This window comes from Eretmochelys imbricata, chromosome 7 (genome assembly GCF_965152235.1).
Source record: "Eretmochelys imbricata isolate rEreImb1 chromosome 7, rEreImb1.hap1, whole genome shotgun sequence".
NCBI lineage: Eukaryota > Metazoa > Chordata > Testudines > Cheloniidae > Eretmochelys > Eretmochelys imbricata.
In genome coordinates, this window is record NC_135578.1 from 1,711,857 (window position 1) to 1,738,765 (window position 26,909).

Below are 26,909 nucleotides of genomic sequence, written 5' to 3' on the forward strand. Positions count from 1 at the left end.
CTGACCACTCTGTTTAGCAACAGAATGTTTACCCAAGCTTTTTAAGAGTGAATTTGCTTGCTATAGCAATTAAACTTATTAAATATTTGAAAGCACAAACTTTAATTTATTTTAACAAAACACCAAAGAAAATAGTATTAAAATTAAAGGAAAAGTAAGTTTAAATGGATGTTTATGCAAACACTGAGGGTAATAAACTTTCACAACATTTGGGCTATGTCTACACTATAGAGTTTTGTCAACAAAACTTATGCCATTTTAATTAAAGTGCATTAATTAAACCATTGTTCATGTCCAACTCCTTGTGCTGACAGAGTGCATCCACAACAGCAGCTCTTGTATCCATATAGAGAGCAGTGCGCTGTGGGTAGCTATCCCACTGTGTAACTGGCTGCAAGGTGCTTTGGGAAGGGTTTGCAATGCCTCATGGGACAGGTAGATCGTCACATAATGCAGTTTTCTCAATCCCATTGTCCCATGGGATTGCCAGCCACCTTTCAACTTAAGTGTGGTGAGGAGTGGAGAGATACAGAGAGTGTGTGTATGAGAGGGGAGAGACAGAAACAGAGGGTATGTTGGGGAAGTGTGTGTGAGCTTGCTGACTCTAAGTTCAGACAGCAGCCTGAGCAACCAAACCTGAGGCAGGGAGAGGGGGGCACTCCCCCACATCAGTCTCCAACTCTGCACAGCACAGCAGTCCTCTTTGCAGTGGCTGCGTTCCTAGTGCTGGGGAGAGCAGGAGTCCATATTAATTGCTCTGTGATTCCCTCCAAGTTCTTCCACAGCCTCCTCAGCTACCAAGAGCAGCATCCTGAACAGCTCTGTGAGCTCTTCATGCTGAGGAATAGCAAAGCTTCCTGGCAGTTTCAAAGGGATGGGGAGTACGCCTGCGTAGCTAGATGCAGGGCAGCAGAGTTCAAAACAGTGAGCAGAGCGGTCATGGTGGGCATTGAGGGATACTGGGGGAGGCCAGTTATGGCAACATAATGAGCAACAGTGTCTACACTGACACTCTGTCGCTTTAACTTTGCCACAAAAAGCTCTGCCTCCCACCAAGGTGGTTTTGTTTTGCTGCCAAAAGTAGCTTTGTAATGTGTACACCTCCACTGTTTTGTCAGCGAAAGCTGCCTTTTGCCAGCAAAACTGTGTAGTGTAGACAAGGCCTTGCGTGTGCTTGGGAGACAAAAGTAACCTGTTGAAATCTGTTTGATTAGCTTTAACATTTTGTAACATAACCAGACATCATATATAAGTACATTATAGCCAAAATGCTTAAAAAGCTATTTTAATATTTAAAGGTGCAAACAAGTTTATAAAAACCTAAAAAAGTTAAGATTTTATTACCTTTGCATTAATGTGCAACTGAATTATTTACTGAGGCAGAAATATATGTATGCATATTTATAACTGAAGCCTTTGAGTTTCGCAAAAAAATTCCACAACTGGTATTATGGTGGTTATGACCGAACCATAATATTAACAGTATGGTAGAACTAATATTTAAAAAAAACTGAGTGCAAAATTGATTTTTATTGCAACAAAAAAGTAAAAACAAAATATTCACAGGACTCACAAACAGGACAACATACATAAGCTTACAATTGAAGATAAATGGTGCCTACTGTATTTATAACTCTACAAGATAAGGCATTAAGAGCTTAAAGTTATTAAGATAACGCATTTTACAAAACAGTTAAACAAAAGCATTAAACATTTAATTAGAAGGAGTATTGCCTTTTATTTAAAACTTAATAAGAATGGATAAAAATCACAAATTATTTGCCCACTTCATTGTATTCATTTAATTAACTTAAGATAAAGTAAAGAAACTAAGAACACTACTATATAGAAATAAGAACAACCCATGTTTCATATATTGGTTAGAGCAGGTTGCCAAGCAACAAAAATGCTAACTATCTTCAAGAAAGTCACAAGTCTCTTCAGCTATTGCATTGCATTAATTATTTATCTTACTGGATTTATTTAAAGTAAAATTTTTACCCTAAGCATTTTGATTATTTTTGTTTTCTTTCCCACTTGCTCTGTCTCTGTAACTATAACTTAAGGAGGAAACAGTGTAGGAATGGAGGGAAACATGAGCGAAAGGAGATTAATTAAGATTGTGAGAGCGTTTTAAAGTACAGGCAGCCACAGTGAGTTTGAGTTTAGAAATCTGAGCCAAGTGAGGAATACAAGACAAAAATGGAAAGGGGATGGCTTGGAAGGAGAAAGGACAAAGGAAAAACTTGACCCTTATGTAAAATATGAGAGAAGGAAGGTTATATTATTAGCTCTGAGGGGGGAGTGGGGTTTAGTGAAGGGGGAGGGAAGAGAGGACTGAGAACCAGGACCTCTGGTTTTTATCCCAGCTCTGGAAGGAGAATGGGGTGTTTCTATCTGTTCCCACAGAACCTCAATTTGTGCCTCAAGTGCCTGTTGCTTTTGTCTGCACTCCAAATGGATTATAGGAGTCCCCTTCCTTGCTAGAGTTAACTGCTTCTGGGCCACTCCACACATGTTTAATATTTTCAGCATGTCTTTGCCAACCTAACTTCTTGGTCTGTGAGTCATAGAATATCAGGGTTGGAAGGGACCTCAGGAGGTCATCTAGTCCAACCCGTTGCTCAAAGCAGGACCAATCCCCAATTTTTGCCCCTATCTCTAAATGTCCCCCTTCAGGATTTAACTCACAACCCTGGGTTTAGCAGGCCAATGCTCAAACCACTGAGCTATCCCTCCCTTCTGTCCCTCTTGCTGGCTGCACACTGCCAATCTCCTAGCTTTCCCTTCATTTCTTGTGAACTGTAAGCAAAACAGGTATTTACAGAAGCCTATACCTTCTATTGGCTTTTTAAATTTCTTATTTTGATTCTTTTAGTTCCTTGATTTGTTTCCTTATTTGTTTAACTTTTACTTCACATAATGAATCCCAGGGTTGTTTGTGTGCCTCATGTCCTGTTTCCATATTTAGGTACATATTTTCTTACAAAATATGTGAGAAATAATTTATTATTATTTTTTGGCCATCATTACTCTTAATTTGTGGGCTTTGGTGTTTCACAGTTTTAACCTTTGCTGTATCTGGGCATTTTGCTGAGAAAATGTTTTACTGCAATATATTCTTAAAGTATGGCTCTATGCCCAGAAAAGCAGTTTGCTTTTATTAGTTTCTGTTAAACCGTTATTTAAGGCATTTCACTAAAGCAGCACTTATTATAGATTTCCCCAGTGCCCAGGCTAGCTTGCTACAAGTGTACTTAGGATCCATAATCCCTAAAGTCCAACCTGTATAACAGAGGTGGCCAAACTTACTGACCCCATGGGCCACATACAATAATCTTCAGAAGTTTGAGAGCCCCTAGCCTGGCCATCCTGCTGCAGGGCAGAAATCCCTAGCCCAGAGGGGGGCAAACTATGTCCCATGATCCACATCCGTTCTGCCCAGCCCCTGAGCTTCTGGCCCAGGAGGCAAGCCCCCGGCCCCTCCCCTGCTGTCTCCCCTCCCCTGCAGCCTCAGCTCACTGTGCCGCTGGCGCAATGCTCTAGGTGTCAGGGCTGCGAACTCTTGCTGGGCAGCGCAGCTGCAGAGCCTGGCCTGACCCGGTGCTCTGTGCTGCGCGGTGTGTGGCTGGCTCCAGCCGGGCGGTGCGGCTGCCTGTCCTGGTGCAGCTGTGCCACCAGCCACCGGTGCTCCAGGCAGCGCGGTAAGGAGGCAGGGAGCGATGGAGGGGGGTTGGATGGGGTAGGGGTCAGGGAGGGCAGTCAGGAAGGAGGGGGGGTTGGATGGGGCGGTGGGGGGCAGTTAGGAGTGGGGTACCCAGGGGCGGTCAGGGAGAAGGGGTGGTTGTATGGGGCAGGGGTCCCGGGGGGGCAATCAGGAAGGAGATGGGGGGTTGGATGGGGTAGCGAGGGCAGTTAGGGGCGGGAGGTCTGGGGGTGGTCAGGGGACAGGGGTGGTGGTGGATGGGGCAGGCATCCCAGGGGGGCCATCAGGGAACAGGGTGGGTTGTATGCGGCAGGAGTCCCGGCGGGGGTGCGTCAGGGGGTGAGAAGCAGCGGGGGTCAGATAGGAGGCAGGGGCCGGGCCACGCCTGGCTGTGTGGGGATGCACAGCCTCCCCTAACCAGCCCTCCATACAATTTCTGAAACCCAATGCGGCCCTCAGGCCAAAAAGTTTGCCCTCCCCTGCCCTAGCCCTACCACCCCGCCACAGGACAGAAGCGCCAGCCCCTTCCCCAAGTCTGGTAGTCAGATAACGAGGGGGGAGCTCTGCGAGCTGCACTTTAACTGAAAAAGAGCCGTGGTTTGGCCACTCCTGCTCTGTAAGATTTACTATCCAAAATCCAGATGGCTAGGTTTCGACCCTATGCAAAACCGGTTTGACTTAATACTTGGCTAATTGGCTCTTGGCTGGCTCACCAATTGAGCCAAAAGGTGTAGTCAACCATTTGACTATGCTCACCACTTTATTCTGCAAAAAGAAAAGGAGTACTTGTGGCACCTTAGAGACTAACCAATTTATCTGAGCATGAGCCAAAGTGAGCTGTAGCTCACGAAAGCTCATGCTCAAATAAATTGGTTAGTCTCTAAGGTGCCACAAGTACTCCTTTTCTTTTTGCGAATACAGACTAACACGGCTGTTACTCTGAAACCTGTCACTTTATTCTTAAAATTGTTCAAGACCAAATAACTGAATGTAGCCAAACTTATTTAAAAACAAAATAGTACAATATGGAAAGAAACAGATACCTTCCTTCCAGAAAGAAAATTCTCAGTGTGTTCACCACACAGAAGGTACTATCCCTAACATATGTATTGGCTAACACAGCCAAAGGATGGGGAAAGGGATAGAATGTAAAAGCAGAGTCAGAGCGATGGGTAAGACTATGATTTAGTCACGGAGGTCACGGCAGTCACAAATTCTGTGACTTTACCGGACCTCTGAGACTTCTTCAGCTTCAGCTGTCAGCAGTTGAAGCCATGGCTGGAGCTGTGGCAGGGGCCACTGCTGGGGCCGTGAGCCCTGCACCGGGGCCGCACGCCCCATGTAGCCCCCCGCTGGGGGCCACTGCTGGAACCGTGCACCCCACGTAGCCCTGTGGCTTGTGCTAGGGGCTGCTACCGGGGCTGTGTGCCCCACGTAGCTTCAGGGCTTGCGCCGTGGGCCGCCGCCAGGGCCGTGTGCCCCTGCCCTGCGGGGGGGGGGCTGCAGCTGGGGCCGTGCGCCTCTGCCTCGGCCTGTACGGTTATTTTTAGTAAAAGTCACGGGCTCAGTGAATTTTTGTTTGTTGCCTGTGACCCATCTGTGACTTCTACTAAAAATAATTGTCACAAAATCTTAGCGATGGGTCCTACTGCCCCTGCAGAGCAGCCATGGATGTCACCCCTGTACACAGGCCATTGGGAGAGCAGTGGTGGCCCCAACTATGTCCCACCTGCGCCCTATGTTACCCCCTTCCCTCAAAGCTGCAATAGCTGCTCCTTGCATTTGTGCCTGTCAGCTAGAATTTCTGTAGCACCTAGGGATCACTTCTCTGTTGAATTTTTTTCCTCTCCAAGTCCATGTGGCTCAGAGGAGGGGGGGATACCCCACATGGGTCTTAGGTGGGGTGGTGTTATCTTCTCTATAGTCTTACAGCAGAGACCATCAATCGTAACATCTTTTTGGGTAATGAAGACTGCATAGCAATCCCATCATAACTTTTATTGCCACTCCGCTGCCCAGAGGGCTTGTCATTGGATAATTCAAGCCATTCCCTCTCCACAGAAGCTAAGTACCCTATTTAAGGGGAATGAGAAATTAGAATGCTGAAATCATTATCTTATTAATTACAAACATCAAAATTAGAAGTATACATATTAAAGTTTAAAAACAAAACAAAACACAGACCAAGTACTCTAGGATCCTGAAGGCTTTGAAAGCCAGTGGCATTTAGCTAAGCCAGAAACTGAATGTACCTGTCAAACTTATTTAACTTCTGGTAATGAAAGTTAACATATTAACAGACTTAAAATATTTAGACTGCAAGTTCTTCATGGCAGGGCCTCTGTCTCACTTTTGTTTGTAAAATTTTATATAAATAAATATAAATGAGATAAGGGCAAATAGCTGTCATGGCTGAGGTGGGTTTGATGAAGAATTCTCCCTTCCTAGAAAATGCCTCATGAGACCCATGCAAAATATATATATCGCCTCTGACAGCTAAACTTCTACCTCTTCTCATGGAAGAGGTATTCCTAATTGGAAGGGGGGAGGTGAAATGTGGATGGATGGTGCCTTAGAACCAGATTGTGCATGGTAGCTGGGGATCATCAGCTGTGCCAGACAGTCCACCTAGGAAAAGTTTCGGAGTAGCAGCCGTGTTAGTCTGTATTCGCAAAAAGAAAAGGAGTACTGGTGGCACCTTAGAGACTAACCGATGAAGTGAGCTGTAGCTCACGAAAGCTTATGCTCAAATAAATTGGTTAGTCTCTAAGGTGCCACAGATTTCAGAGTAACAGCCGTGTTAGTCTGTATTCGCAAAAAGAAAAGGAGTACTGGTGGCACCTTAGAGACTAACCGATGAAGTGAGCTGTAGCTCACGAAAGCTTATGCTCAAATAAATTGGTTAGTCTCTAAGGTGCCACAGATTTCAGAGTAACAGCCGTGTTAGTCTGTATTCGCAAAAAGAAAAGGAGTACTTGTGGCACCTTAGCGACTAACCAATTCTGAGCTGTAGCTCACGAAAGCTTATGCTCAAATAAATTGGTTAGTCGCTAAGGTGCCACAAGTACTCCTTTTCTTTTTAAGGTGCCACAAGTACTCCTTTTCTTTTTGTCATGGAGAATGAGACTCTGGAACTAGAAATGTAGCTGGTCAGGATGTCTTGGAGTCAGCCAGAGCCCATGGCCTCATTGTACACACTTTGTAAAGAGGAAGGAACACTTAATTACTTATAAGAACAGTGCCACCAGGTCCCAGATTGATTAGTTCCTGACAAGGAAGAGATCTAAAAAATGTGGGAGACTGTAAAATGATTCATTCTAGGAAAGCAGATTCCAGCGCAATACAGACTGGCTGTAATGGACTTCCAAGTTGTGGAATAAAGGATAAAATGGCGGAGGCTTGTGGATAGGGAAGTTAGTCTGAGATTGAAGAATGAGGTTCTATGGAGTTTGGACAATTACTAGACCAACACCATGATGCCAGGGAGGCTTGAGAAAACCTCCAGCCATATTACAGAAAGTGTAAAAGCTGTCTGTGGCCAAACAAAAGGAAGAAAATTTTCATGGCAAAGCAATGTGGTGGTGGTCAAATGATGTACAGGAGGCAGTAGAGAAGCTGAAGGAAAAGTTTAAGCAATGGCAGAAAGTAAGAATTGAGGACAGTCATGAGGAATACAAGCTGGCAAAAAGCAGTTGAGGAAGATAAAGGTCAGGTACTTAAAGCCTTACATGCAGGACTACCTTTAATCTATAATAAGTACATGCAGGAAGGAGGAAAAAAGGTTACACCACAAGAAGGCTTTGGTAGGGTTTCTGAAGATGTTCTACACCAAGAAAATGGAGTTGGCAGCAGATTTGGATGGCATAAGAAATCCCAGGATCAAGTGTAGCTGTTTTCCAAACTCAAAGATGAAAGGTTGTTGGGGGAGAACAATCTCTAGGCCAAGTAAGGCACTCTTCTAAAAACTAAACCAAACTTTCAAAACTGGGATTTGGTGCAGTTTGATCATCAGGTTGAAATTTGATTCATCATTTCTCACCATCTCATTACTATGTTGTCCTATTGTTATTAATAAGAGTTCATAGTAACTATATATGGAAAAAGCATTAGAGGAAAGTTTTAGAAACAAATATTAAATACAAATATCAGGTGTCTGAAGCTCTGTCTGCATGGACACTAGATGTCAATGGAGAGGCACGTCTAAGCAAGTTGTACAGAAGGTTGTGCAACTTCATTCTTAAAAACTACATTGTATCCCCCTTTTTCTAATGTGAATTTAATACTGCTAGCAGGTGCTGGGCTGATAGCCCTTAATAGCCCTGGAAGTCCCCTAATAATTCTTAGGAGAGGATTTGCAACACCATATCAGTGCAAGAAGCTCTTGATACCAAACTGATTTAACTAGGAGGGAGGGACTTATCTGGAGGGACCACCTAGTGACATGCAAAGCTATTTCAGGTTTCAGAGTCATTCAGTCTTTGGTCCCTTTGCTGAGACAGACAATGAGGAGTCCAAATGTTATGATGTGGCCACTGTCTCACTTGCAACTGAAATGTGACCATCAGTTTATTTCATATTGGCGACCGAACAGCAGTCAGAGGCAAATTACTTTTATTCATTAGGGGCCTGAGCTGAATTGGAAGAAGTAGCCTAGAGGTAAGGTTACATTCACATTACCAATCCCCTGAACTAGTCAATCTTCTACTAACATTTTTATAATATATGCTAAAGCACAGCGTGTGATGGATGGCAGGAAAAAACCACTGGGAGCTCTTGCTAGCGTTCTCTGAGGAGAAATGGTTATGACACCAAATTGAGCTTTAAATTATTGGTAAATTGAACTGCGTGCTGTGCTACAAGCTTAATTAAAGCTAGTGCTAATGGATGTAATATAGCTCATAAAAGGGTTTAAGTAAAATTAAAAAAAGTTAGGGATATGGTGGATTAAGCTCAGTTATCATAGTTTTATGTCTAGTTCTTGGAAGTAGTAAGCCAGCACTCAGAAGAACCAAAAATGGGAGGATCAGTAATGTACATGCCACATACAGTACAATTTAATATTATATGTTCATAAAGCTACAGTTATGGAGCAGGTACAAGAACAGGAGGGGAGAATCATAAATTGCTGGAAATTGTAATGATCGAGCTGTTAACAGCTTTGATTATCAGCATAAACAGAGGAAGGAAGGCAAGATTGTTACTGACAGTTGGTGCAGCATCATTATTGGACTGAGTTTTGACAGAGGAGAAAGAGAAATAAAAGACTGAAAGAAGGCCAGAACTGGTAGAACAGAGGGGGCAAATAGTAGGGCATAGGATAATGAGATCATGGATCTCATGGATAGCACCTTGGTCATAAAGTTCCCTGAAGATGAGATTTTGGTTATGGATATGATTGTAAATAGGAAGCCAAATGGGAATATAAGACCAGAGAAGATGTGATGGTATTTGCATATACAAGCGAGAAGGTGATAGTAACATTCTGAACAGACTGGAGTGATTCTGAAAAGCCATGAAGAAAGGAACTATAATACTAGCACGGATGCTTGTCTATATTACTCCACAGGATGAGTATGCAAGTAGCGGCAGACACAGGCTATGTGGTGAGGTGAAAAGGGGAGAGGGGAGTTAAAGACAGCTCCAGATTTTCAGCTGAGCACTGAAAAGACCAGATGAGAAATCTGGAAAGGGTATCTAAAATGTCTAGTAATTTCTATGGTCTAAATCCTGAACTCCCTCCTCAGGAAACTCCACAAAGCTTCTCTGATGTGGAGCCTCTGGGTATTACCACCCTGCAATAAAGAGCAAGGCATGGCTGGGTCAGCAGGCTCAGGCTGCAGAGCTATAAAGTTGCAGTGTCAATGTTTGGGCTTGATCTGAAGCCAAAAGGGGGAAGTCTCAGAGCCACGCTCCTGCCCAAACACTGTGAGCCTGAGTCAGATGACCTGGGCTCTAACACTTGGTGCCACAGGTTTATTTTATTGCAGTGTGATCATACCCTATAGGTTTTACCTCTGTTCAACAGTTTATTGAAACTATGCTCAATGTCATTTGTGACAATGGTTTCTGATAAATCAGATGGCATATTACAGTGCAGGATCCCCTAAAGGTTTTTCACCTTTTTCATAGAATCATAGACTTTAAGGTCAGAAGGGACCATTATGATCATCTAGTCTGACCTCCTGCACAACGCAGGCCATAGAATCTCACCCACCCACTCCTGTAACAAACCTCCTAACCTATGTCTGAGCTATTGAAGTCCTCAAATTGTGGTTTAAAGACTTCAAGGTGCAGAGAATCCTCCAGCAAGTGACCCGAGCCCCACGCTGCAGAGGAAGGTGAAAAACCCCCAGGGCCTCTGCCAATCTGCCTGACCCCAAATATGGTGATGAGCTAAACCCTGAGCATGTGGGCAAGACTCACCAGCCAGACACCCAGGAAAGAATTCTCTGTAGTAACTCAGATCCCACCCCATCTGACATGGCTCTTTAAATATTTTTTTTGCTATGATAAGATGTGTGGGTCACATGAGGCCCTAACACTTAAACTCCAAAGATGTTTAATTTTAGACCTGTGCAGCAGCCAGCACACTCCTAGTTGAATATGGCACATGTTACAAGATCACAGGTTTTGAGATTTAGGTTCTCTGTTTAAAGAATGGTAAGTGTAAACAACAGAGTCAATGTTGGCTGTATAAATAATCAGTTGGGTCAGTTAAAGCCTGGAATTCCTATTCAGTAGAACAGATTTCCCCCCCAATTTGTCGATAGTTCAAGATTATCACTGAATGCAGAAGAATGTCTTGCCAGCAATTATCCAAGCCAGATTCATATAGAGAATTGATTAATTCAGCCTTGATGTAAGTGATGTAACTATTGGTGTTAGGATTCCCTCCCCACTCTGAACTCTAGGGTACAGATGTGGGGACCTGCATGAAAGACCCCCTAAGCTTATTTCTACCAGCTTAGGTTAAAAACTTCCCCAAGGCACAAATCCTTCCTTGTCCTTCGATGGGTACTGCTGCCACCACCAAGTGAGTAAGATAAAGATTCAGGAAAAGGACCACTTGGAGTTCCTGTTCCCTAAAATATCCCCCCAAACCTCTTCACCCCCTTTCCTGGGGAGGCTTGAGAATGATAGACCAACAAAATATGTAAACCAGATTCTTAAAAAACAGAACTTTATTATAAAGAACAAAAAAGTAAAAGAAGCACCTCTCTAAAATCAGGATGGAAGGTAACTTTACAAGGTAATCAGATTCAAAATACAGAGGATTCTCCTCTAGGCAAAACTTTAAAGTTACAAAAAACAGGGATAAACCTCCCTCTTAGCACAGGGAAAATTCACAAGCTAAAAACAAAAGATAATCTAATGTGCCTTGCCTTATTTACTTACTCCTTTTGCAATATTGAGACTCATTTTAGGAGGATTTTAGGAGGAGTTTTCTGACCTGATGCTTCTTTGCTTCCCCAGAAAACACACAATCAAAGAGCACAAACAAAGCCTCCCCCCAGATTTGAAAGTATCTTCTTTCCCCATTGGTTCTTTTGGTCAGGTTCCAACCAGGTTATTTGAGCTTCTTAACCCCATACAGGTAAGGAGGAATTCTAGGCTACCCTTAGCTGTATGGTTATGACAATTGGTTTTCAATGAAATTACACTGACTTATGCCCAGGGCTGAATTTTATCCTAAAATACTATACAGCCGTAGTTCTCAAAGCCGGTCTGCCGCTTGTTCAGGGAAAGCCCATGGCGCGCCGGACCAGTTTGTTTACCTGCCACATCCGCAGGTTCGGCCGATCGTGGTTCCCACTGACTGCGGGTCGCTGCTCCAGGCCAATGGGGGCTGTGGGAGGGGCCTGCGCTGCTTTCCGCAGCCCTCGTTGGCCTGGAGTGGTGAACCGCAGCCAGTGGGAACCGTGATTAGCCAAACCTGCGGACATGGCAGGTAAACAAACCGGTCGGGCGCACCAGTGGCTTTCCCTGGACAAGCGGCGGACCGGCTTTGAGAACCACTGCTATACAGGACATGTCTGCACTGCAGTTAAAAACCCACAGCTGTCCCATGCCAGCTGACTTGGGCTAAGGGGCTGTTTAATTGTGGTGTAGACATTCAGGCTCTGCCTGGAGCCCGAATCAGTTGGTATGGGCCATCCCCAGATGTCTAACTGCAGTAAAGACATACCTTTTAGTCTGGTGATAATAGAATTCTGTATCAATTTCATTTAGCTTTAAAACAGATGTGCAATATTCATTCTTTGAGATAATTTTAATAAAAGCTTAATGAAAAGAGGTATGCTTTGAAATAATTTTGTTTTCTGCCAAGTACAAACTGATTCATTCTGTTGGGGGGCATCAAAGCCTCAGTCACTTTGACTTTCTTAGCACTCCTACTAAGAAGAAAAACAAACAAAAGCAGTTTTATCCTGTATATCACATTGAAGGATCTCTACATCCTGGTTGCTAAGCCCAGGCTCATTCTCTCTTTTGTTAACATTATTCACTCTGCCAGAAAGAGTACAGAAGGTTTTGTCTTTAATATCTACAATGTTACAGGGTATAAACACATCTCCAGTGATGTTAGAAAGCAGAAGTTGGATTGGAGAGACTGCAGACATGCAGTAAATTGAAGGTACATAGAATATCAGGGTTGGAAGGGAACTCAGGAGGTCATCTAGTCCAACCCCCTGCTCAAAGCAAGACCAATCCCCAACTAAATCATCCCAGCCAGGGCTTTGTCAAGCCTGAACTTAAAAACCTCTAAGGAAGGAGATTCAGCAACCTCCCTAGGTAACGCATTCCAGTGTTTCACCACCCTCATAGTGAAAAAGTTTTTCCTAATATCCAATCTAAACCTCCCCCACTGCAACTTGAGACCATTACTCCTCGTTCTGTCATCTGCTGCCACTGAGAACAGTCTAGAGCCATCCTCTTTGGAACCCCCTTTCAGGTAGTTGAAAGCAGCTATCAAATCCCCCCTCATTCTTCTCTTCCGCAGACTAAACAATCCCAGTTCCCTCAGCCTCTCCTCATAAGTCATGTGTTCCAGTCCCCTAATCATTTTTGTTGCCCTCTGCTGGATGCTTTTCAATTTTTCCACATCCTTCTTGTAGTGTGGGGCCCAAAACTGCACACAGCACTCCAGATGAGGCCTCACCAATGTTGAATAGAGGGGAACGATCACGTCCCTTGATCTGCTGGCAATGCCCTACTTATACAGCCCAAAATGCCATTGGCCTTCTTGGCAACAAGGGCACACTGTTGACTCATACCCAGCTTCTTGTCCACTGTAACCCCTAGGTCCTTTTCCACAGAACTGCTGCCTAGCCATTCGGTCCCTAGTCTGTAATGGCGCATGGGATTCTTCCATCCTAAGTGCAGGACTCTGCACTTGTCCTTATTGAACCTCATCAGATTTCTTTTGGCCCAATCCTCTAATTTGTCTAGGTTCCTCTGTATCCTATTCCTACCCTCCAGCGTATCTACCTCTCCTCCCAGTTTAGTGTCATCTGCAAACTTGTTGAGGGTGCAATCCACGCCATCTTCCATATCATTAATGAAGATATTGAACAAAACCATCCCTAGGACCGACCCTTGAGGCACTCCGCTTGATACTGGCTGCCAACTAGACATGGAGTCATTGATCACTACCCGCTGAGCCCGACAATGTAGCCAGATTTCTATCTACCTTATAGTCCAGTCATCCAGCCCATACTTCTTTAACTTGCTGGCAAGAATACTGTGGGAGAAAGTGTCAAAAGCTTTGCTAAAGTCAAGGAATAACATGTCCACTGCTTTCCCCTCATCCACAGAGATAGTTATCTTGTCATAGAAGGCAATTAGATTAGTCAGGCATGACCTACCCTTGGTGAATCCATGCTGACTGTTCCTGATCACTTTCCTCTCCTCCAAGTGCTTCAGAATTGATTCCTTGAGGAATCATGATTTTTCCAGGGACGGAGGTGAGGCTGACTGGCCTGTAGTTCCCCGGATCCTCCTTCTTCCCATGTTGCAGCCACAGCCAGAAAGGACCAGCAGATATCTAGTCACAGGGAACTGGCACCAAGCGAGTTTTATGTGGGCTCATGGTCACAATGTTTTGAGCATTCTGACTCGTTCTGTCAACATATTTTACAAGCTTATTGATCTAGTCTTTATGCTGTTTATTTTGTTAGATTATGTTAATTAGAACAATACTGTGATAGGGAAAACACCCTGTGACAGGTTGCTTTGCCCACTCCGGGGTGCCACCTGATGTACTGGAGTCTCAATGAGCCCGCCCGTTCCACCAGCCTGGGCTCCCTCACCCTGCCCTGCTGTGCCAGGCCCTCAAGCCTCCTCTGGCACACACAGAGGCAGGGACACGCCCAGCTGCAGAAAGACACAGACACTGAAATCAGCTCTGCCCGGGAGGAATCAGCTAGAGGATTTCCCAGCACTCAAGCGCACACCCCCTCTGGGGTGTAAACCCAAAATTGTATGGGTTTTAGAAAAAACAAAAACAAGTTAATTAACTACAAAAGGTAGATTAAGTGATTATAAAGGATAGCAAACAGATCAAAGCAGATTACTGAGCAAATAAAGCAAATATGCAAACTAAACTTAATACACAAAAGAAACTGGCTGCAAGTAGTAATTTCTCACCCTAAATGTTGTTTTAGGCAGGTTGCAGAGATTCTTGAAGATAAACTGCTCTTGCTTGCAGCTTAGAACTCCAGATATTCCTTTCACAGACCAGACACCTTCTAGCCTGGGTCCAGTCCTTTCTTTCCCAGATCAGTGTTAGGGCATGTCTTCACTAGCAACGTTAAAGTGCTGGCCATGGCAGTGCTTTAACGTAGCTGTGTAGCCAAGGCATAGTTCTGGGAGAGAGGGGAATAGCTACCACCTCCACGAGGGGAATAGCTACCAGCGCTGGGAGCACAGGTCCCAAGTCTGGTGCGCTGTCTACACTGGCGCTTTACAGTGCTGTAACTTGCTGCGCTCAGGGCGGTGTTTTTTCACAGCCCTGAGCGAGAAAGTTGCAGTGCTGTAAAGTGTTTTCAGCAGTCATCTTGGGCGGGGATTCAGTGAAGAACCGAACAAGATTAACTCACTTCTCTGATTTAAATAGGATGTACATATGATGGGAATCCTTGGTTTCCGAGTTTGGTCCCCGCCCCCTATTAGTGGAAAAATAGTAGGCTAAGATTGGGTCCAGTACCAGGGGACATGATCACATGACCCTGCAGTGCCAAAGCAGCATCCCAGGAAGCTTCTCAGGAAGGTGAGAGATTAGCAATTTCAGAGTTCTATTGTCCTTCCTAATGGCCCACTGACTAACCAGCCAGACTGATTGCATTCTCTCTGGTGGGCGTTCCCCAGGTGCAAATACTTTTGTAATTGATACATAATCCATATTCCTAACTCTGGATACAAACATGATACATGCATATAAATAGGATAATCATATTCAGTAAAACATAACCTTTCCAGTGACACCTCACATGAACCATCTTGCATAGAACACATCTTAGTTATGCCATATTCATATCATAACAATATCTCAATGAAGAATATGGGACGTAGTGTCACATACACCTCACAAATGTTAGTATCTACACAGTTAAAGTGATCTGGGCCATGACTGGATGGCTCAGAGAGGAGGAGGTCTGTAGGCAAGGGCAGCATTTGGCTCTTTGTTAGAAGGCTCTCTCCTGATCTTTATTTTTTCTGGGCTGTTCTGGAATAGTTTATTTTTGTTTTGTTTTTTTTTAGCAGATCACTGGCAAGTGTTAATATCAACCAGCAGAACACCTAGTATGTTCCCTTATTATCCTCATTCTACATTGGGTTGCAGACACTTAATTGAGGTTAGAGGCACCAAATCAAGCACAATAGAAGTTAGGTATTATGTATAACATCTGTATTGCTGTGCTCAGATCAGTGCTGACAGCACTATAAAAATAACTAATTATGGGAAGTATTTACGTAGAGAGAGTTATTTATTTCACCTCTCAAGAGACAATCTGGAAGACTAATCTGATAATTTTTCCAAGTAAAAGGTAACATGGATTATTTTGCCACTTTCCTTGCAACCCTGCCACTCCTGGTACAAGCATGAGCAATGCTGTTTGGTATGCATCTCTTATTACTCTCACTGTGAGCCTGCACACAAAGCACAAGAGTTGGGGGGGTGGGGGGAGATGTCAAAATTGGCGGGCTTGAGAGTAGGAGTAACACAGAAATAACAAAAAGTTATCAGGTGGCAAGAGGGATTAGAAAAATATTACTCTAGAAAAATGGTTGACCTAGGGATCCTATGGAGAATGGTCTCATTAACTATACAACACTGTCTTATTCCATCCCATGCTGAATAAGGCAGGGATCTTGTGGAAGAAAGTAGAATGTGATTATGCAATTATAGTAGGGACAGAATTAAGTTGGTCAGTCAGTCATTTTCTAACTCCTGAGTTCTTGACTTTGCAACCCTAGCATTCTGCTGATAAAGGGATTTTTCTAATGAAAAGATATAATGTACAGCTAGAGAGATGGCATAGATTATTATCAGCTATAAATATGCACAGAGAGGGGGATATTACACTTCAAGTTCACTTGACAGGGACAAGTCTCTTGCACAAACTTGCTATCAGTTCCCACACCCACAAAATAAAAGAGTACAAAGATATTAAATGAACCATGGAATAAAATAGCTTTGAAATGTGCTTCATGTGTCCTTGGAGGCTCCTCTCTTTGTCCACTGACCTTCAGACAGAAGCTAAACAGAGCCCCAGTGTTTATGTGCTAGTCTCCTTTATAGCGTGTTTTCTTCCTCTATCTGAGTTTGGTTGCTGCGTATGGACATATAAACATCAGAAGACTAATACATCATAGCTCCTTAGAGCCTTACTAATATTTACTGGTAACACATTTTTATATAAATAACCAGATTTACACACACGGGGACAAATGAGAAAATTATCAACAAACATTCAAAACTGGTACAAGTGCCGTCTAGTACCAAAAGCAAGGGATAGCCAAGTGGCTGGCTGCTGTGCAAGAGACTTGGAAAGAGAAATAATTTTACTCCCTTGGAACTGCAGACTCCCCTTTTTCCTCTCCCTACTTGCCAAGATTTCTTTTTAAAAGTGCATACTGCCTTTACAAAAAGAAAAGGAGGACTTGTGGCACCTTAGAGACTAACAAATTTTATTTGAGCATAAGCTTTCGTGAGCTACAGCTCACTTCATCGGATGCATTCAGTGGAAAATACAGTGGGGAGATTTATATACATAGACAACATGAAACAATGGGTGTTACCATACACACTGTAATGAGAGTGATCACTTAAGGTGAGCTATTACCAGCAGGAGAGGGGGGGGGAGAGGGGGAGGAGCAGAGGGAGGGACACCTTTTGTAGTGATAATCAAGGTGGGCCATTTCCAACAGTTGACAAGAACATCCTGAGGAACAGTGGGGGCTTGAGGGGGGGAATAAACATGGGGAAATAGTTTTTCTTTGTGTAATGACCCATCCACTCCCAGTCTCTATTCAAGCCTAAGTTAATTGTATCCAGTTTGCAAATTAATTCCAATTCAGCAGTCTCTCCTTGGAGTCTGTTTTTGAAGTTTTTTTGTTGAAGAATTCAACTTTTAGGTCTGTAATCAAGAGACCAGAGAGATTGAAGTGTTCTCTGACTGGTTTTTGAATGTTATAATTCTTGATGTCTGATTTGTGTCCATTTATTCTTTTACATAGAGACTGTCCAGTTTGACCAATGTACACGGCAGAGGGGCACTGCTGGCACATACATGATTGGCAACTGTGTCCACATATCTATTCAGGGGACACCATCATAGGGCCTCATCACATCAGCCACACTATCAGAGGTCGTTCACCTGCACATCTACCAATGTGATATATGCCATCATGTGCCAGCAATGCCCCTCTGCCATGTACATTGATCACACTGGACACTGTATTTTCCACTGAATGCATCTGATGAAGTGAGCTGTAGCTCACGAAAGCTTATGCTCAAATAAATTGGTTAGTCTCTAAGGTTTCACAAGTACTCCTTTTCTTTTTGCGAATACAGACTAACACGGCTGTTACTCTGAAAACTGCCTTTACAGAGACCTCCTTACCAACAGTAACAGTCCTAGCACCCAAAAGCCAAAGGAGATCAGAACTTGCCAGAAGCCTCATTTACCCCTGTGGGATATGGCAGCGAAGTTGAGTCTTTTCTTATCAATCAAGGCCATTTTCCGTTAAGCTTTACATTACCAGTCTAGACACAGACAGATACTGGGCTGGTGCAATGTGTTCTGGTAACAGACCACAGATAAGGTGGTGGAGTAGGGGTGAGATTGTAACCGTAATAAAGTATCTTCTGAGAAAAGTACATTGCTTCTGGTAGGTGTGTCTACCATACAGTGTAAGGAAAGACAGTTTAATTCTTTGTGCTCAGAGAGATTTGCTATATCTCATCAAAAAGGCTCTGTCTTGTATTTTTATTTAATTTTATATTGATATAAAAACAAGCTTACCCCAAACCAAATTATGAAAGCAGAATTACAATGAACATATTGTAACAGAGACACTGAGTACCGTAATAAATGCCAGAAGATTTCTAATTGGCCTCCCTCATGGTACACAAAAAAAAATTTCAGCAAGAGCACTGAATAAGGAGACTTGAGTGTCTTCAGTTGTGTCCCTGGTTCAACAACCATGAATAAAATATATTTGTCTGTATGGGGGAGTGGACCAAGAGCCACACAGATAAGCTACAGGAACTCTTGGCACACGAGCAAACCAACACGTCATAAATAGTCTCAGCCAATTCTGGATGCGAGAGTGAAGCTCATAATTAAAATACATGTTGGTTTCTGACCCTTTCTACAGTTGAAAAAGAAGAAAAGAAAAATATTAACACCGACGCCACCTTTGGTGTCACCAAACCAACATCCTTATTCCTCTCAAGGCTGGGCAGGCATATTTTTTCTCCAACATTATAGTTCCCAGTGGTTTCAAGTCTTAGGTGCGCCCCAAGCCACAAAGAGGGTAGACAGCACTTGTATGTCTGCCAGGCCTTCAGGGTGCACATAAATAGATACCGTGGTACATGTGCATGCCTTCAATAAAGAATATAAGTGAAAGCTCCATAATGCAGTACACTGTTTTCGCTCTCTCTAATGTGCACACACAAATTTTATACTGAATTTACAAACTGCTTCACATTTTAAGCAAATAACCTTCACCTCATCAGTATAAGGTAGGTCAATATATTATAATCCATTTCACAGATGGAGAAATTTAAGGCAGGATCGGGACTTACCATAGACCACATAATTGGTAGAAGCAGGACTAGACATCAAGACTTGCTGACTCCCAGTCCTGTGCTTGTTTCTTTAGACCAGTGTTTTTTGGGGGAGGGGAGGAGGAGTGTCACAAAAAACAATCCATGGGTCATGAAGCCTTGAAAACATTACAAGCTAAAGTAAAGAAAATCTTGCTCCCCCACTCCTCATATACCCTTATCCTTTAAGTCCAAGTATTCTCTCAAAACACATACACTTATTTACTTTTACAATAAATGTAAGGGGCAATTAATTTTACTTCAGATAAGAAGCTGCCAATCTGAAAATGCTGTTTTAGATTATATATATTGCATCTTGGCCTCTAGTCATCCTACAGTATCACTAATTTTGAATCTTGTGAATTACCAGCAGGTTCTATATCGTTTGCTTTCCGACTGAGCTGTATAAAGGGGTCAACTGCTTCTTTGTTCCAACATTTAAAAAAAAAGTCAGATTCTCACTTATCACCTGAAATCTCTCTGGGTAACGTTTTGCAGAATGAAAAGGAGTACTTGTGGCACCTTAGAGACTAACCAATTTATTTGAGCATAAGCTTTCGTGAGCTACAGCTCACTTCATCAGATGCATACTGTGGAAACTGCAGAAGACATTATATACACAGAGACCATGAAACAATACCTCCTCCCACCCCACTCTCCTGCTGGTAATAGCCCATCCAAAGTGACCACTCTCTTTACAATGTGTATGATAATCAAGGTGGACCATTTCCAGCACAAATCCAGGTTTTCTCACCCCCCCGCCCTTTCCAAAAACCACACACACAAACTCACTCTCCTGCTGGTAATAGCTTATCCAAAGTGACCACTCTCCCTACAATGTGCATGATAATCAAGGTGGGCCATTTCCAGCACAAATCCAGGTTTTCTCACCCCCGCAAACTCACTCTCCTGCTGGTATCATACACATTGTAAGGAGAGTGATCACTTTAGATAAGCTATTACCAGTAGGAGAGTGGGGTGGGAGGAGGTATTGTTTCATGGTCTCTGTGTATATAATGTCTTCTGCAGTTTCCACAGTATGCATCCGATGAAGTGAGCTGTAGCTCATGAAAGCTTATGCTCAAATAAATTGGTTAGTCTCTAAGGTGCCACAAGTACTCCTTTTCTTTTTGCGAATACAGACTAACATGGCTGTTACTCTGAAACCTGTCGTTTTGCAGAATGAATTTCCAAATTCAGTCGCTGCTGTTTGGAACTGTTTTAAACTTTTAAATCAGAACCAAAAAATAGGGATAATTCAGTTTTTTGTGTTCTGAATTATTTGGCCAAATATATCCCTGATGTAATTCCACTGACTTCAGTAGAGATATATCAGGGATTAATTTGGCACAATAAAATGTCAAATCAAATCCTCCTTAGAACATCTCTTGAAGACTGATCTCAGGTAGCCTCCTAACACATGAAATGAGATTTGAATCCTAATTCTTCTAATTTATCTTGGTGGATGTTTAAAAAAATAAAAAGTCTGTAATCTGCAGTCACCAGTGCACCAACAACATAGAGGTTTCTAGTTCTTATTATGTTTTCAATTTCATACCAATACTTCTGGAGGATTTACTTTCTAAAGCACTGTGGACCAACTTCTTGATCTCAGACTAGCGTTTACTCTCATATAGGTTTCAGAGTAACAGCCGTGTTAGTCTGTATTCGCAAAAAGAAAAGGAGTACTTGTGGCACCTTAGAGACTAACCAATTTATTTGAGCATGAGCTTTCGTGAGCTACAGCTCACTTCATCAGATGCATACCGTGGAAACTGCAGCAGACTTTATATATACACAGAGAATATGAAACAATACCTCCTCCCACCCCACTGTCCTGCTGGTAATAGCTTATCTAAAGTAATCATCAGGTTAGGCCATTTCCAGCACAAATCCAGGTTTTCTCACCCTCTACCCCACCCCACAAATTCACTCTCCTGCTGGTGATAGCCCATCCAAAGTGACAACTCTTTACACAATGTGCATGATAATCAAGTTAGGCCATTTCCTGCACAAATCCAGGTTCTCTCACTCCCTCACCCCCCTCCAAAAACCCACCCCCATACACACACAAACTCACTCTCCTGCTGGTAATAGCTCATCCAAACTGACCACTCTCCAAGTTTAAAACCAAGTTAAACCAGAACATCTGGGGGGGGAGGGAGGGGGTAGGAAAAAACAAGAGGAAATAGGCTACCTTGCATAATGACTTAGCCACTCCCAGTCTCTATTTAAGCCTAAATTAATAGTATCCAATTTGCAAATGAATTCCAATTCAGCAGTTTCTCGCTGGAGTCTGGATTTGAAGTTTTTTTTGTTTTAAGATAGCAACCTTCATGTCTGTGATTGCGTGACCAGAGAGATTGAAGTGTTCTCCGACTGGTTTATGAATGTTATAATTCTTGACATCTGATTTGTGTCCATTTATTCTTTTACGTAGAGACTGTCCAGTTTGACCAATGTACATGGCAGAGGGGCATTGCTGGCACATGATGGCATAAATCACATTGGTGGATGTGCAGGTGAACGAGCCTCTGATAGTGTGGCTGATGTTATTAGGCCCTGTGATGGTGTCCCCTGAATAGATATGTGGGCACAATTGGCAACGGGCTTTGTTGCAAGGATAAGTTCTTGGGTTAGTGGTTCTGTTGTGTGGTATGTGGTTGTTGGTGAGTATTTGCTTCAGGTTGCGGGGCTGTCTGTAGGCAAGGACTGGCCTGTCTCCCAAGATTTGTGAGAGTGTTGGGTCATCCTTTAGGATAGGTTGGTTAGGCCTGTCCTGTAGTAGGTAACTTCTGGGAACTCTTCTGGCTCTATCAATCTGTTTCTTTACTTCCGCAGGTGGGTATTGTAGTTGTAAGAAAGCTTGACAGAGATCTTGTAGGTGTTTGTCTCTGTCTGAGGGGTTGGAGCAAATGCGGTTGTATCGCAGAGCTTGGGTGTAGACGATGGATCGTGTGGTGTGGTCAGGGTGAAAGCTGGAGGCATGCAGGTAGGAATAGCGGTCAGTAGGTTTCCGGTATAGGGTGGTGTTTATGTGACCATTGTTTATTAGCACTGTAGTGTCCAGGAAGTGGATCTCTTGTGTGGACTGGACCAGGCTGAGGTTGGTGGTGGGATGGAAATTGTTGAAATCATGGTGGAATTCCTCAAGGGCTTCTTTTCCATGGGTCCAGATGATGAAGATGTCATCAATATAGCGCAAGTAGAGTAGGGGCTTTAGTCACCTTCAGCCCCCAACTAAAACCCCTCCAACGCATTATTAAGGATCTACAACCTATCCTAAAGGATGACCCAACACTCTCACAAATCTTGGGAGACAGGCCAGTCCTTGCCTACAGACAGCCCCGCAACCTGAAGCAAATACTCACCAACAACCACATACCACACAACAGAACCACTAACCCAGGAACTTATCCTTGCAACAAAGCCCGTTGCCAATTGTGCCCACATATCTATTCAGGGGACACCATCACAGGGCCTAATAACATCAGCCACACTATCAGAGGCTCGTTCACCTGCACATCCACCAATGTGATTTATGCCATCATGTGCCAGCAATGCCCCTCTGCCATGTACATTGGTCAAACTGGACAGTCTCTACGTAAAAGAATAAATGGACACAAATCAGATGTCAAGAATTATAACATTCATAAACCAGTCGGAGAACACTTCAATCTCTCTGGTCACGCAATCACAGACATGAAGGTTGCTATCTTAAAACAAAAAAACTTCAAATCCAGACTCCAGCGAGAAACTGCTGAATTGGAATTCATTTGCAAATTGGATACTATTAATTTAGGCTTAAATAGAGACTGGGAGTGGCTAAGTCATTATGCAAGGTAGCCTATTTCCTCTTGTTTTTTCCTACCCCCCCCCCCTCCCCCCCCAGATGTTCTGGTTTAACTTGGATTTTAACTTGGAGAGTGGTCAGTTTGGATGAGCTATTACCAGCAGGAGAGTGAGTTTGTGTGTGTATGGGGGTGGGTTTTTGGAGGGGGGTGAGGGAGTGAGAGAACCTGGATTTGTGCAGGAAATGGCCTAACTTGATTATCATGCACATTGTGTAAAGAGTTGTCACTTTGGATGGGCTATCACCAGCAGGAGAGTGAATTTGTGTGGGGGGGTGGAGGGTGAGAAAACCTGGATTTGTGCTGGAAATGGCCTAACCTGATGATTACTTTAGATAAGCTATTACCAGCAGGACAGTGGGGTGGGAGGAGGTATTGTTTCATATTCTCTGTGTATATATAAAGTCTGCTGCAGTTTCCACGGTATGCATCTGATGAAGTGAGCTGTAGCTCACGAAAGCTCATGCTCAAATAAATTGGTTAGTCTCTAAGGTGCCACAAGTACTCCTTTTCTTTTTACTCTCATATAAAACATCACATTGGCTTTTCAGCACATACACAGGAGTCATATTGGAAAAAAGTGGTGGCACTCTATTCAAATTTCATCTATCCATAATCCCAAAATTCATCCACAACCCCAGAACACCTGGATGTTTCTGGTAAAACATATGAGAAATGAAATACACTATATCATGATCATGGTAAATCCCAAAAGGACATAGTCTTCTTGAAGACTGAGCACCACCTAGATGAATCGCTAGCTTTGTCCTTAAGTCTGTCTGGATGTTCAATCTACATCCATTATTGGCAATCTTATTGTACCACCAAAGCTTCTGGTGCCCATCTGATCACTGACCAGATAGGAGCATTCCTTGGTAAATTCAGGGCCACAGCACCTATAATTCTCCTCAGTGGTCCAGCAGGGTCATACATTCTCAGGCTGCCAACTCCCCAGGCATTGCCTTTCTTGGGTGGAAACCTAGTCTCATTCCCTTCTGACCAGTATGTTTCCTGGGTGAACAGTTCCCTGACTTTGTTGTGTTATTCCCAGCAGAGGCAGACTGCCCGAGAACAGAGGCTTGCTTTCTCTCCAGAGGCTAATAATAGAGGGATTTAGAGTAACAGCCATGTTAGTCTGTATTCGCAAAAAGAAAAGGAGGACTTGTGGCACCTTAGAGACTAACCAATTTATTTGAGCATAAGCTTTCGTGAGCTACAGCTCACTGCATCTGATGAAGTGAGCTGTAGCTCACAAAAGCTTATGCTCAAATAAATTGGTTAGTCTCTAAGGTGCCACAAGTCCTCCTTTTCTTAATAAAGGGATTGTCAACAGTTACATTTCCACAGTTCTTTCTATGCAAGCCTATTTTATTCTTAAGGTTAAAGCACGACAGAGAAAACATTAAAAACAATAAAAGGACCTACACACATGCTAATAAGCCTACCAGAGTTCACCCCAACCCTAACATGAGGTCTGGCTGGAGCAGTCCTTCCAAACCCCAGCCAAAGTGTTTCTTTTGTGGTCACAAGTTCATCACAGCTTCTGTTCAGAACAAGCACAGTTCAGGGTCTTTGATCTGGAGTTTCCAGGAACACATAATTAGTACATTATGGGGGTTCCTCCCTAGAATATAGCTTCAAAAGGGTGAATTCAAGGTGGGTCAGTTGCATTCTCCTTACCCCCTTGTACTTCCTAGGAAATCTACTTCACACATATTGTTCCAAAAAGCCCTTTGAAGTTCACAATACCTTCCAGAGATTGTATTCAGTCTCCTACAGAAGTTACATACATACATTCCCATGATAACACATACACAATTGCATTTTTAATGCAATGGACCCTAAAGGTAAAGAAGGTATAACTTAATTCAATAAAGTTCATTCAGGGTACTGTCAGTCTTGCCCACACATTTTCTATTTGTTGGCAATATGCAGAACACCAGGTTGCCCTTTCAAAAGGTTTCATTCGTCACTTTTGCCTCAGCAGCAAAGACAGACTCTTGGCTGCTTCAGCTTCAAGAGCAATCAGCCAGATTGTCCCAGGTGGTCAGCTTCGTGAAATGAATATGCCAACCATGGAAGGCTGAAACAGACTACATAGATATTTAAATTACCCTTATTAGGCTTCAGGGTTAACATAAATTACGATGACTGGGGTAGATATTACTCATAAGGCTGCGATATAGTCACGGAGGTCACGGAATCTGTGATTTCAAAGACCTCCGTGACTTCAGCCAGCACAGGCTGGGAGCTGCAGGATCCCCTGCTGCCTGCAGAGGCAGAGAGCTGGGGGGTATCCCCGTAGCTCCCAGCCACCGCAGATGGCAGGGGAGAGCACTGCAGCTCCCTGCCACCACTCCCAGCCACCACAGGCAGCGGAGGGACCCACGCCGCTCCTGGACACTGCAGGGGGCAAGGGAGATCCCCGGGGTGCCCAGCCATGGCCGCGGGGATTCCTGCTGCTGTGGGCAGCAAGAGGGACCCCGGAGTTTCTGGCTACTGCAGCCGGTAGGGGGAGGGAGAGACACACCCCTGCAGCTCCCAGCCACGGTAGGTGGCAGGGAGGATCCTCAGAGCTCCAGGCCGCTGCAGGAGGCAGGGGGGACTCCCACAGTTTGGAGCCACAAGCAGAGGGGAACCCTGTAGCTCCCAGCCCCCTCCCCCTCCCAGCTGCCCAAGTATTTTTAGTAAAAGTCAAGGACAGGTCACAGGCTTCTGTGAATTTTTCATTATTGCCCCTGACTTGTTTGTGATTTTTACTAAAATTATCCCTGACAAAAACTTAGCCTTACTCATAAGCACAGTTTCAGTCTGTTTCTAGGTTCATTGAAACAGCATTTTACAGTCTCATGTTCCCAAACTTTTCTTCCGAGCTTTCTCAGGGCCAGAAACTATTTCCCACCCTCTTTCCTCCCCAGAATGAAAGCTTAAATTCTGAAGAAACAGACAGGTCTAATTTAATAGTGACAGCATGTACTGGCCTATTCCAGCTCTGTCCAACCCCTGATGTATGTAATAACAAAAATAACATAAGTAAGACTTACAGGATGTGTTGTATGTTCAAAAGTCTTGAAGAATTAATCTTCACAGCTCCACTGATGTAGGTGTATGTTGCAATTGCCATTTTACAGATGGGGATACTGAAGGACAACTCTCATCCCCTCAGTTGTCTGCAGGATGGCCATGAGGAACAGGGAAGTGAAAATTGCCTAAGAGCTGACAGCAGGCTAATCATGTTTCCTGGGAATCCTGGCCACTGATCCTATTGAAAATTCCAGGGGAAGGACCCTAAGGCCCTCTCTCCCAGCCCTTGGGAAGGATCCACTGAGCCTGGGGATCTCAACTAATTATGGAGGACAACAAAAAAGAAAACAAGGGTGGGTGAGAAGGTCAAAGGGTCAGAAAGAGAGAACCTAAAGGGGACACTGAGCAGAAGGTGTCAAAGGAGACAGCAGATGCTGCCCAGAGGAACTCTGCCCAGCTACGTGAAGGGAGGGAGGACCGGAAACAGGCCCCACAGTCGCAAAGAAGCCCCTCAGCCAACATCCCCTCCCTGGTGTTATAGACGGCCACTTTGGCCATCGCCAATAGGTTGACGAGGAGGTCCCACGACTTTGTGGGGCCACAGATTGGCTGTGTGTAAATGAGAAGATGGGGAGAGAAGTCAAGCAAAAAATGTAATAAAAGATCTAGGAGGAGCCAGAATAGGGGCTTCTTGGTAGTGGGGAAAAATGGGTGTAGGTAGTAGAGGAACTCAACTCCATGAGTAGTGGCCAGAGGACAAGCCCAGATCCTCCTCCAGAGCAGTTGGGATGTGTGTGCAAAGGAGGGACTCTGCCCCTCCCTCGAGGCAGTTGGGGGTGTGTGCGCGCACAGGAGGGGCTCGGCCCCTCCCCCGAGGCAGCATGGGGGGGTGTACACAGGAAGGGCTAGGCCCCTCCCCCGAGGCAGTTGGGGGGTGTACAGGAGGGGGTCGGCCCCTCCCCCGAGGCAGTTGGGGGGTGTGTGTGTATAGGAA

The 26,909-nt window shown here is 44.0% G+C and overlaps 1 long non-coding RNA gene across 3 annotated transcripts in view; it reads right to left on the reverse strand.

Moving 5' to 3' along the window:
- The window catches only part of LOC144267360 (uncharacterized), a 71,243-nt gene that overhangs the window by 42,132 nt on the left and 2,202 nt on the right, over positions 1 to 26,909 (reverse strand). Inside the window, exon 1 of one of the 3 annotated variants that reach the window (XR_013346604.1) lies at positions 19,020 to 19,084. The exons of 1 other annotated variant lie outside the window; for it this stretch is intronic. This is a non-coding gene — a long non-coding RNA (uncharacterized LOC144267360). Of the gene's footprint in view, positions 1 to 19,019; positions 19,085 to 26,909 lie in introns of those variants that run through there. One more of the 3 variants, XR_013346605.1, reaches the window with a different exon arrangement.